Source organism: Hermetia illucens, chromosome 3 (assembly GCF_905115235.1).
Source record: "Hermetia illucens chromosome 3, iHerIll2.2.curated.20191125, whole genome shotgun sequence".
Classification (NCBI taxonomy): domain Eukaryota; kingdom Metazoa; phylum Arthropoda; class Insecta; order Diptera; family Stratiomyidae; genus Hermetia; species Hermetia illucens.
This window is the reverse complement of record NC_051851.1, coordinates 133,311,494-133,323,677: the sequence shown is the minus strand read 5'-3', so window position 1 is coordinate 133,323,677 and position 12,184 is coordinate 133,311,494.

Here is a 12,184-nt window from a genome sequence, read left to right as displayed (position 1 = left end):
AGATAGAATGCGAAACCAAACACGACACGACTCCGGCTGCGAGAGCGGGACGACAGCAGTGGCAGACGCTTCGACTCTCGAACGCTGTTTGCGGTTCGGCTGATTCATATGTGCAGCTCCAGTAAGAACTCCAGCGTGTCGCATGCGAGTTTCCCGCTGACACACGTGCGGGAGTGGATGACACACGCGGAGTTCCCGGGAATGTTTCAAGTGAAAATGAAATGGGCAGTGCTGCCAGTGGATATTTCTAGAAAGAAATAATTCCAGTGGATTTAACTGACTTCAAAATGTGGAGAATGTGATGTACATTAGATTGCAACTTCATTCTCCCAAATGAATAGAAAAATGTTTCGCAGCTGCGTCATTGGACGCGCATAAATACTCAACAGCAAAACGTTTTCCATCAACAAATTCTTTACGGTTGATAGAAAAGCATCTTTGTGGGAAACAACGTATGAAAGTATCGATTGAGGATTTATATTTGGAGTTAGCAGAAGCCGTAATTACCTAGCGACTTTGGTATATATATTGAAATACATAAGCCACAGCTGCTGCACTGGAAAAATCCTCTTTACAAAATTCAGAGAGTTCAGTTCAGTGTATGGCGTTTTCCGGAATTGTGCAGCTTCTTCCTAGTAGTTTTCCGGAAGCCTACAGTTACACCCGCCGGATTCGACCCCTTCTATAGTAGAGACAATTTGCCTCATTCACTAAAAGATTCAATGGAATCATTCCCGCGGTGACATACACTGCCTCACGCCGATACTGTCCATTACGCGCGGCACCTCTTCAACGTTATTTCAGGAGTAGGGTAAGTGAATGCGTTTACCCACGGAGTTTTGGATTCCCGCAACAGTACGCTGTCGGACTAACAACTAAATACCTCCCTGTCATCAGAGAACTAGCCTGGGACCGTTTGACACATTACCCCACCTCTGCCGGCATGGGAACCTTGAAGTCATGGAATTCCCTTCACTAACGGGAGGGAAGGGGAGAAAGGGAGTTGTTAGTTCAGGGAACCCCTTGCCATTAGGGCCCTCTGCCGGTCGAGCTCAATTTTATGCACAACAAGAGGACTGCGATCATAATGCGCAACATGAGTTCATCTGCCACCATCCCCCAACATCCCTCTGACAAAGCGTTCTGGAGGAAGCTCCCCTATGCCTGCATAAAGCTGCTTACGAAAGCCGTCCCAGGTTTCACAAGGGAACTCCATTGCAGAACACACAATAGGAGATCGCGCCTTCTCTATCTGGAAACCTTAATGTCCACTTAGAAGTTGGGCAAGGAAGAAAACAATCTCACCATGCGTACGGTTCACTTCACGCCTCTTGGTTCATTTTGCCAAGAGAGTTGCCACTCGGTGAGGGTGCGTTGACGTTCTTCACGGGCAACCGCCTCTCTTAAGTTTTCGCCCTTGAGGCAATAAATAGCTTTACGCTCCTTAGCAAGGAGGGCAATGGGATCACTCTCGCGATCATCATCACGTGCCGGTTCTGAGACAGCGCGATAAGCAGACGCCACTTGCAAAGCTCCCCGTCCCTACACTTAAACAGGGGGCTTACGATGCACTCTTTGTCAAGGGCATCAGCCCATAATTCCGCGCCATAGAACAGAATCGACTGCATTGCTCCCATAAAAAGACGTCTCCTAGTAGATATACGGCCCCCAACATTCACCATTAGCCGATTCAAGGCCGAGATTCCAGCTGAGCCCTATCCGCTGCCGCTTTGAGTTGATCGAAGAAGGTCATCTTCCAGCCGAGCATTAAACCAACCGTTGCTTTTGTTCAACTGTGCGTCCGGGAACAAGTGCCGCAACGTCGTCTGCATAGCCGACCAGTCGCAACTCTTCTGGCAAGTCTTAGCAGACTATCGTAGGATGCGTTCTGGAAGTCTGGCCCTAGGATGGATCCCTCTGCTGCTTCCGACGTGATCTCCATCCTCCTCTGGCCATCTAGCGTCTCATAGAGTAGGGAGCTGTATTTCAGATAATACCTCAATATCCGCAAGAGATAGCTTCACACGTGAAATGAGTTTTCTAATGTGCCTAGCATATCTGTCCATCTAACGGAGTTGAAGGCATTTCTGACATCAAGCGTTATGAGGAACACTATCCGTCGAGATCGGCGGCTGTGTATTTCGGATTGATGGGCGGCATCTACGACCTCCATAACACCACCCACCGTAGATTTCCCTGTTCTGAACCCAAACTACCCTGGGCGTAAGTCTCTGGCAGCGCGGATCGCTTCAGCGAGTCTACTCCGAATGAGCTTTTCGAGAACTTTCCAGGCCGTGGCAAGCATACATAGCGGTCGGTATGCAGACGGCAGCTCCTGGTCTTCTTTTCCTTTGCTGATCAGCGCAAATCTCGCTACCTTCCAGCGACAAAGAAAAATGCACTCTTTCAAGCAAGCGTTGAACGGCCCAAGCAGCAAGTCTGGCTGTTTGTAAACTTCCGCCAAGGTATCATCAGAACCTGACGCCTTCTTGTTTTTATTTTGAAAAAGAGGGCAATCTCCGTCGCTTTCCGCGCCATTGACATCAACCCGTACGAGATGTCTGGGGAATAATGTCGGTACAATGCAGTGCATCCGATCAGTACTTAGTACGCAAAGCCTCCGCAGAGCCCAAATTTTCCACGTGCCAAGTTTATAGCCAAATCTCCACGGGTCCACATTTGACCAGGTTCTGCTAGTCGCGAGCTTTGCTTTTATTTACCGTACTGCAGAGTCTCCTTTCTGCTGATCTATACTCTGCCATTAAGGCTCATGTCTACTCGTTACCGTGTAAGCTTTGTGCTAAGGGGCAGAGCCTATGATGCTTCCTCCGTCCTTCCGTCGACAGGTACCTAGAAGGCTTGTCACAGCTGTGGCCTCTTGAGGCATGGGGGCCTCAAACGCTAACGTTATCAGATTCATAATTGAGTTTATGATAGTTTCAGCTGCAACGCTACCACCCCCCGGGGAAGGCGAGTACAATGGGCCAACACGGCCTGAGTGTTTAGAAGCTGTAGCTTCTCCCCCACCATATACACACACACCCCCCGAAACGCCCTCCAGTGCGACTATGCCTGTACCAAGAACTTTTCGATGTTCACCCTCGTAACATTCCCCACGTAGGAGGAGCTCTGAATTTGGTGCACGCCAACAAGTAGCGTCAATCACTTCGAACGCAATGTACTGGTGATCACTTGTCCACCGATGGTGCCAGAGATTTCGACACAAAAGTAATGTCAGGGATGCTCCCTTCGCAGCTTGGTGGATTCGTGTTTAAAACTACGAGCCCGGTTCTTGCCGCCATTTCCAGGATCCGTTTCCCTCTGGAGTCTAGCTGAGGCATGTCTCATTGAAGGACTCAAGCATCAAATCAAGTCACTGCCCACCAGGATTTGCTCCTCCGTGCCCGAAACGGCGTCCTCCAGAGCATCAAGCCGGCTCCGAAAGTCGGCATCACCTCATTCGGCGTCAGATAAACACCAAAAAACGTTATCCCTAAACACAGAATCCAGACAAACCCCAACACCCCCCTCAGCCTTGGGAAACAACACAAAATCGAACGCCGTCCTGAACCCAGATAGCAGCGGTACCCAATAAGTAGAGATGCCATGATGCTTGTTCCGGTATTACTCGCTGGTTAGTACTAGATCAGCCTTTGCCTCCACAGCGAACTGTGCTAGCAGCTGGTCAGCGGTTGCACTCCGGTGCACATTAATTTGTACGATGTGGATCATGTTGGTCGCTTCCTAGTCCTTTCTAGTTCCACTCTAAAGATTGGACACTGTCCCGAACCCACATTGTTTGCGACGCTCTCACCAGACGCGCTACGCTTGGTGATCTCCCTGACCACATCTACGGCATGCTGTCCTCCTATCGGGTCGTTTGCAAGTTGCTGACGTGTGTCCATAGTTCAGACACCTGTAGCACCTGATGGGATTGCCCACATTCGTACCCTCCATACTACCCATCCAATTTTGATTTTTCCACTGCGAAGGAGTTTCCTCCCATATTGCTCGAGGACTTTGACCACAGCTAGTTTTTGGCCTTGAGCATTTACAGAGGTGGTACTTATTCGGGTATTGATTACCTCTGGTCTCCCACGCTTTATGGCATCCTCCACTTCGACCTTTTCTGTGAGGCAGTCAAGATCTCTGATTTTTAGAGAGCGCATAGACTCTAGACTAGAACCGAGAATCTTCTCCCCCAGTAAACCCTTTACCGCTTCGCACGTACTCTTGCTAGTTGTTTTCGAGCCTAGTTCGATGAAGACTCTGCCACTTTTCGTTTTCCATATGGATGGCACTTCTCCTCCGTTGTCTTCGGGTTTCATCGTGAAGCGGATTTCACTAAGGACTTCCGCAAATGTCTTGACTTCCGTCGGCTTAATGAGCAGAGTTGGCGGTTTAGTTCTTCTTCGTTTCCTCGCTTTTCTGTTACTGGCTTTTGGTTTGTAGCCTCCTTGTCTTTGGACAGGCGTAACCAGTTGTTTCCTTTTGTCCCCCTTTGCGTTCTTTTTGGGCCTAGGAAACTATTTGGATAAAGTCTCCTTCAAGCAGGTATTCCTCTTTCCGCTTTTTCCTCAGTTCGCTTTGCAGTGCACTATCTCCCACCGTTCGACACTTGCAGTGTTCTTAGCGGGAAGTGCGGCTGTTTCTGTTTTCCACGCGTCTTCCGCTGTCCTCTACATTCGCCTGTAGAAGGAGATGCGATCCAGTTGTTTCTCCAGTTCCATCGGTCCATTTTTGACGCCTTTGTCGACCGCATACGCTTTACCATTGCCGCGCATTTTCTGATGGGCTTTTCCCTTCCGCCCTAGTTAGGACGGTCGAGCGCACTTCCACTCGATTCGTATCCGAATCCACTTGCTCAGAACTAGCGATTTTGACTGGGATTTTTTCGGAGCAGGGACACTACAGGGTATTGGAGTTGCAGTCCCCGAAACTCACGGACGGATCAGCGCCCGCTCGGGCAACGCGGTCTACTAACACCGGTTGAATGCACACTAACAGACCAGGGTTACGAAGAGGCTGGCTCCTGATACACGTCGTAACTACCACCTTGGCAGAGCTAGGCTCACATCACCTCATCGACGTCGACAGAGAGTTGTAGACGGCTCCGAGGACTCCAAGTGCGAAGATTTCTCAAGGTTGCTAACTAGGACCCAGGTATACTGCCAGCAAAGGGGGATAACTACTTACTCGGGCACCTTGTGGATTTCAGACCCCGTATACGCTTAATTCTTACTAGGGATGAACTAACCTTTGCTGCCTTTTCTGACGCATAGTACACTTTGGCATCGATCATTAACTCCAGGTATCTAATGATTTTGAAACGATGTTGTGATTATCAACCCGGACTTTAACTTGTTTTTCCCGCGATTGCTAATAAGGACCGCTTCCATGTCCGTCCGGTAGGTCCATTTCCATAAAGTTCCACGTCAATAAAATGCAAAATCAATAAATCTCCTCGGGAGGTAATTCTCGATTATCTGAGTTAAGTAACCAGTGACAACCAGTTTAGCCAGTATACCCTTAATTTAACCCCAGTTGGGCGAATTAAAAGCATTCCTGGCATCTAGCGTCACCACTGCGGCGCACCTACCAAGGGCCGACGCCTCCCCAGCCAGGTCCACTGGGCTCGCCGAAAACCATATTGTCTCCGATAGACCACCGACTAGCTCGATGAACGAAAGCAGCCTGTTGTATATCACCTTCTATAACATCTTCCTCATAGTGTTTAAAAGACAGATATGACCATATAAAGAGGATACGCCGGGTGGTTTTTGGGGCTTCGGTAACAGAACCAACCTCAGCATCTTCCACTGGGCGTGAAACACTCTTTCCACCATGGACAATTCAAATGAGCTTATGAACCATGTGGGACTGAACTTCAGGGTTTTCTTTGGAACCTCTTCCATTCCCGGAGCCTAATTATTCCCAATACATCTCTTGTAATTCCTCCCTGGTCCCCCGGGGATCGAGATGATTTACTTGTGGTGTGGTCATCAAATTAGTCCATGTCTTTAGAGGATCGTGAAGTTAGGTTTAAACGGCAGGTACTCCCTGCTCCTATTGCCACGTTTCGAAATGTGTCCCTTAGGCACGTAGCACTACCGTCATTTCGATAATGTTCGCATATTAATGCCACGCCCACATTCGACTTTCAAATGGGTAGCCAGCTGCCTGGAATTGGTTAAGGTTGATTTGTATCAATATCATATAGCTTTACGATCCAACTCCCTCTTTTAAATCACTAACTGCAACGTGCTAGTCATTTATCCCTTATTTTCCTCTAAGTCGTTACACGACGCAACCTATTCTTACCTTGTTCACCACCGTGTTCAGCTTAACCGCTGATTTCAGCGGCAAGCTAATAATAGCGGTCTGTGCACCCACGTATGCCTTTTTCATTCTCTTCATTGCGCTATGCCAATTCCGCTAAGGTTAAATTGTTTCCTTAGCGCAACACAGATATTCTTCCTGATGTACCTTCGTCTAGTTCCTTGCACTCGATTACTACCTTTTCCACCTATCCGATGACTTATCCCTAGATTTGCTTAATTCTACCATCATATCCCCATCCCCAGCTTTGCATCCGCTTGATGTTACTTACATTACTGTCTGTCCATTTTGGATCCGCTTTGACAGACATCCATGGTGACTGTGTTTCGAACCCAGATCAACGAGATTGAGAGGCTAACGCTCTACTCCTTCAATCATCCCCCGGTGTGCTAACGTTATTGCATCAAAGTCTTTTTTTACTATGATCGCCCGATATTTACTGATCGTGCTAACTGATATACCCAACTGGACAGAAATTCGACAGTGAGAATGTCCTTGCTTCGTTTTTTTTTTAAATTCCCGTGATTAAGTCGGAATTTATCGATTTTATCGTAAATGAGGATGTAGTAGCCACAATAACAATTCTTATTGAGTCAAAAATCCATGAGAAATATTCAAAGAAAGTTTTGAGTTAAAAAAATAAAGAAGCTTTGCAAAAGATATGAAATTTTGACTAATTAATATTACACATTTGAGACTCACATAACTGATCGAATGTGTGGTTCTAATTTTGACAAGAATTTGTCAATATTTTTATAAACGAGAACCATTTCCAGTCTATCACGCAAATGGTAATATTTTAAGCTGAACACGCTCTTGGCGACATTTGGTTTCGAAAATCCAATAAAGGTAAAAAACCTTAATTATATACGAAAAGTGAATTGGTGAGTCTGTACTTAGTGCTTTATTTTTCCTATATTTTATTGAAGACCTCTGCTCTTTCCTTACCTGTCTGTGCTTACTCTGCACCTGTGGACTCTCATCCCCTTATCATGATTCCTAATTACGAACTTTGGCAGCAACATTAAACTCAATTTCCATTCACGTTTCTTCGATATGGTCAATTGTGCTGCCAAGATATCTGCTTTTATCTTGCGTTTCTTTATCTATTTAATTCGAATCCATCTCCCTTTACCCTTTTGTACTTCCTCATTAAAAACATCGTTGAATAGTGTCCCATGATTAGAATTCTCTTGCTCGGTCTCTTCTGAAATTTTCTTCTTTAGTGCGGCAAAATATTCAGTTCGCCGTTATTTATGCCACATCTGGTGGTGGGGTTGAATCGGTAAAGTTTCTGATGGCCTTTAATTCGGTAAAACAAAACCTTATTACAATCGGTTTACTGTCTGTATGTCACACGCATTTTTCTCGGAGGCGGTTATAGCGATTGACACCATGCAATGAGTTACATTAGTAATTGATTGCAACCCCCTCCTCCCCTTAAATTCATCTTAGAATCATGAAATCAACAATGTAGGCTATTAGGCTGTAGAGCATGATTCTAACAAGTTTGGTGGAAATCCCACTATTATTAACAAAGTAATAATAAGTCAAAGTTGTCGCTTCAGTACTAATTCTAAGACTGAATATCAGTATCACGTAAAATTGGATATTCTCACATAACATGAGCATATATTACGTGCTAGGTACTAATAGGACAACTGTCCACTCAAATAGTTTTATAAAAGAAATACACAAAACCTTTCATACCTGAAGTGTTTAGCTTCTGGTTTCCCGACTTGTTTGTATTTGATCGATCCTTTTAGCAGGAGATCGACGGTTACAAGCTCAACAAGTTAGGGAAACTTACATTACAGCTTAGTTGGCAAATTAAAGAACTACAACAGGAAAAGGAAATCCTCAAAAAAACAACTTAGGTTAGTTCACTCCCAACGAAGTGCCGCTGCCCTGGTTTAAATGAACTAAAAGGATACCACGCAGAGGAAGAAGAATTGGCCAGAGAAACTGACTCGATCTTGCAAACAAGAAGAACGTCAAAGAAAAGAAAGACAGACTCGCCACTGAAAACCATTGGACAAAGTCCTGTGAGAAGCGATAAAGTGTTTTCGCTTTACGCTAATGAAATTGAAACTTCTTTCGCCGATTAATATTAGCGGAATCGATAAGCACCAGAAAGCTAAAACCCTCCTATTGGTAGCCATGATAAAGGAGTATTCAATAGTTGCTCTAAACAACAATGTTTGGAAAGTACATACTGTAAACGCAGATGACTACAGATCCTTCTCAAAAAAGCTGAAGATGGAAAAAATCGAATGGTACACGTATGAAGACAATAGGCTACTGAAGGTTGTAGGTAGGGAACTGCACCCAACGTGCCAACAAAAAACGACATTGTGGGCGACCTAAAAGAAAAGGGATTTCCTAGACGTTGTGAATATTTTGAAAAAAGGAAAAAATTTCAATGAAAAGGGAGAAACAATAATCAATAAACTTGGACTCCCACTGTTCATACTTACTTTCGACAATAGTGAAGACCCAAACAGAATTCACAATAAGCTATCCTTAATATGAAGGTCAAAAATAGAATCACTGAGAAAAGTCAGCGGCCTAATACCCCAGTGCAAAAAATGACAAGGTTTCAATCATGCACGAAGGTATTGCAATTGAAATCTAAGCTGTGTGAAATGTGCTAGTGACCACAAATCTTCAAAATGTCCAGCCAATTACAGAGGTTGTAGAGCAGCAAAAGAATAACAGAAGTGAAGACGTAAAGGACCGCTGCCGCCAAAGTTGACTGTTCCCGAAAAACCACAAACTGACTCAACGTCTGCTGTTAGATCCGAGAAAATAGAATACCCGCAGGTGGTAAGGCAAAGTGTTCTAACCAAAAAAAAAAATGACGATGGTAATCAAATACTAAAAACTATTTTAGATAGACTTAATTTTAAATAGAAGACAACCCGAATCAGAAAAGTGGATCATTATCCAAAACAAATGGGCCTCCTCGCTACGAACTTATTACAAGGAGAATATTAAAAGAATTGCCAGAAAAGGTTCTAGTCAAATTATTACAAATAATTAATGCAGCTTTTTAACATGTCCCTCGGCAATGGAAAGTGGCCGAAGTTATAACGGTCCCCAAACCAGGGAAGGAGCCAAGTAGAATCGAATTGTATCGACTAATATCGCTACTCCCTACTACAGCCAAGCTATTCGAAAGGTTTCCTTAAGAGATTGAAGCAAATCATTGAGGATCGAACTCTTTTCCACGAAAAGCGCTCCACAATCCAACAGGTGCACAGGATCACGAATCCGATCGAAAATCCAATGGGAAAAGGCAGGGTGCTTAGCTATTTTTCTGGATATCTCTAAGGCATTTGATAAGGTGTGGCAGCAAGGTCTGTTGTATAAGTTGCAGAGGGACCTCGCAGAAGAATTTTTCGATATCTTAAAATCATATGTATCAGAGCGCCTATTCAGAGTGAAATAAGAAGGAACCTACTCTGAACTAAAAAAAATGCAGCTGGAGTACCGAAGGGCAGTGTCTTGGTCTTGGGCCCAACACTGTTTCTCCTGTATACCAATGATATTGCGGACGACACTGTTACCCTTAACACAGGTAAAACTACGGAAGAAGCAAAAATAAAACTTCAAACAGCTATTGACAACATTGTAGAATGGAAAGCAAATTAACGTACATTAACTTCACAAACAATTAAGACAATCCAGCTTAGTTCATTATAAGCGGACAAGATGTGCCGCAGGCGAGTGAGGTCAATTTAGGTATGAATATGGAATAGATACATCCTAAGAAAGAAAGACGGGCTAAATGCCAGATGCGGACAAATGTACTGGCGATTGGGGAGGAATTTTCAGCTGACCATCGACAACAAGCTGCTTATTTATAAGTAGATCCTAGGCTCATATGGACGCACGGCACCCAGCTCTGGGGTTGTGCCAAAGAATCAAACGTTCCAAAATAAAGTGCTTAGAAGCATAGTAGACGCTCCCTGGTTCATTCGCAATGGAGGTTTTTATAGGGACCTGAAAGTACAGCTGGTTATTGAAGTCATCAAACACCAAGCAATTGAACATAGTCGCCGACTACGCTCACATGAGAATGCTAACATAAATGATGCGTAAAGATATAAGCTACTGAGTAACAGTCAGTTCCTCAGCGGAGCTAACCGAAGTGCTGGGTTGGACACAGGGTTTTCTCCCAACAAAAACGAAACCTAAATATGCAAAGAAAGCCACTCGATGGTAAAAATTCAGTCGAAGCTTGGTGAGAAGTGGTTTTAGTGGGTAAAAATCCCACACTCTCAGGGATGGTAAACCTCGAGGTTAGTGTTTTGAACGTTGTCTCCCTGTACAGAGATGAAGCTATTATAATAATATAGGGCTGATGTAACAGCGTTACAGGAGATGCGTTGGACAGAGACCGGTTTCCTGGACAAGAGTTGCTACACCATATATTATAGTGGCCATCCAGTAAACCATGTGCTCGGAATAGGTTTCTTAGTCAGCCAAAAAATGAAACCTGCTGTAATCGGCTTTGAAAACATAAGCGAACGGGTATGTACTCTGCGCTTGCAAGGCAAATTTAGAAATATAAGCTTCATTAACGTTCACGTCCCTGCAGAGTCGGAGAAGGCTACCTTCTACGAGGCAGCAGAACGAACCCTTGAAGCCTGACCCAGATATGATATCAAAATCATACTTGGGGATTTTAACAGCCAAGTAGGGAAGGAGCCCGTATTCAGACGATACGTTGGCTCCCATAGCTTACACCAAAATACAAATGATAAGGATAACGGAACGAAATGGTTGTTGGAAGTACCTGGTTTGCGCGAAAACCGGTCCACAAACATGCTTGGGCCTCTCCAGCCGGGAGCACTTTCAACCAAATTGACCAACTGTTGATCGAACGCCTCCGAGCTCCAATAGCAACACCACCCAGAATCCCCTCTGACAATCAGGTGAGAGTTAACACTGAAGTCATCCACAACACAGCCCTCCGCAACACCTATAAGAGGGAAATGGATGCCGCAATAACCGCAGTCAACAGAGGACTTGGAGATGAAGCATCAACAAATGATCTTCACAACTACTTGAAGAACGTTATCATAAATACGGCCACTAATATACTTGACCTCAGCCGCAAAAAGAGTCGGAACGGCTGGCTTGACAATGAATGTAAGCTAGCAACGGAACGGAAGAATGCCGCATACTGAGTAATGTTGCATTCTCAAAGAGTGCGGGCACGCGCAGAGACTTATCACGAATTCCGTCAAGCGGAGAAGCGACTTCACAGACGGAAAAAGGAGACATGGGAGAACCAACAAGTCTGTGAACTCGAAAAGTACAGGGAGCAACCGCATCAGGCGCGCGAGTTTTACCAACAAGTCAGCAGGATGAAGTCTTACACACCTCGATGCTCATCCTGCCGAGACAAAGAGGGAAATCTGATTTCCGACAGAATGGGCATATTGGAGCGATGGGTTAAACAACCAGAACATTGGCGAGTTGGAGGTCCCGCCAACTGAAGACGATGGACAAATACTGCCACCATCAAGTATAGGAGAAACAGTCCGTGCAATTCATCGGCTAAAAAATCATAAGTCGCCAGGAGCTGATGGAATTACAGCCGAATTGGTTAAATATGGAGGCGACCAGTTACACCAAGTGGTTCATCAACTTCTGCTCAAAGTTTGGGACAGGCATTATCTGTCTCATACATAAAAAGGGAGATATCATACAGTGCAGCAATTATAGAGGTATCACGTTGCTGAGTACCATCTATGATATTCTCTGCTATATTGCTGGGCCGGATAGCCCCATACGCCTAGAACATCATTGGCATCAGAGGCTTCACTCCAGGCAA